Below are 1,022 nucleotides of genomic sequence, written 5' to 3' on the forward strand. Positions count from 1 at the left end.
TTATTATAAAGATCTACTCAACCAGGACCACCACTTTAGACCCCATATTGAGAAGGAACACTTTATGGAAGAACTGAACTACACTGCTGGTCTCAAGTTGACAGATACCCCCACTGAAAAGGAAATATGGAATGCAATTAACTCCATTGATAGCAACAAGTCTGCTGGTGGAATGCAATTAACTCCATTGAAAGCAGCAAGTCTGCTGGCCCTGATGGTTTCACTGCTGAATTCTACAAGAAGTCCTGGGATATCATTAAGACTGATGTTATAGCTGCTGTTACAAGCTTCTTTAAAGGCAACAACCTTCCAAAATACTTTTGCTCCTCCACCACTGTACTGATCCCTAAATCTGAAATACAGAACACTTGGAATCATTTCAGACCCATCTGTTTAACCACTGTCATCAGTAAAACCATCAGTAAAATCATTGTGAATAGGCTACAACCTCACTTGGACTACATAATTAAACCCAATCAAACGGCTTTTGTGAAAGGTATGTCTATTATTGATAACACTCTTTTGGCCCAAGAACTTTTACAGGACTTGAATAAAGCTTGTAGAGGGGGTAATATGATATATAATCTGGACTTAAGGAAAGCTTATGATACTATAAGCTGGGATTACATTTTGGAGGTTTTAAGTGTTAGAGGTTTTGATGTTGGCTTCTGTCAACTTATTAGGAGGTGGCTGCACAATAATGATCATTCCATTCTGATAAATGGGCAAGGGAAGGGCTCTTTCACTGCTACAAGAGGTTTAAAACAAGGAGATCCACTTTCTCCTACCATCTTTATACTTGCCATTGACTACTTGTCCAGAATGTTGGATGAAGCCTTGCTGAATCATAGTCAACACAGATATCATAACCGATCCAACATTGTTATCACTCACTTACTATATGCTGATGACATAATGGTTTTCTCCAGATCCAGCAAAAATGCTATCAAAAAGTCTTCCAAACTCTCCAGAATTTTAAAGCTCTCGCAGGTATGGCTTTTAATCCAGCAAAGTGTCAAATG

Source organism: Phalaenopsis equestris, unplaced genomic scaffold (genome assembly GCF_001263595.1).
Source record: "Phalaenopsis equestris unplaced genomic scaffold, ASM126359v1 Scaffold232463, whole genome shotgun sequence".
Classification (NCBI taxonomy): domain Eukaryota; kingdom Viridiplantae; phylum Streptophyta; class Magnoliopsida; order Asparagales; family Orchidaceae; genus Phalaenopsis; species Phalaenopsis equestris.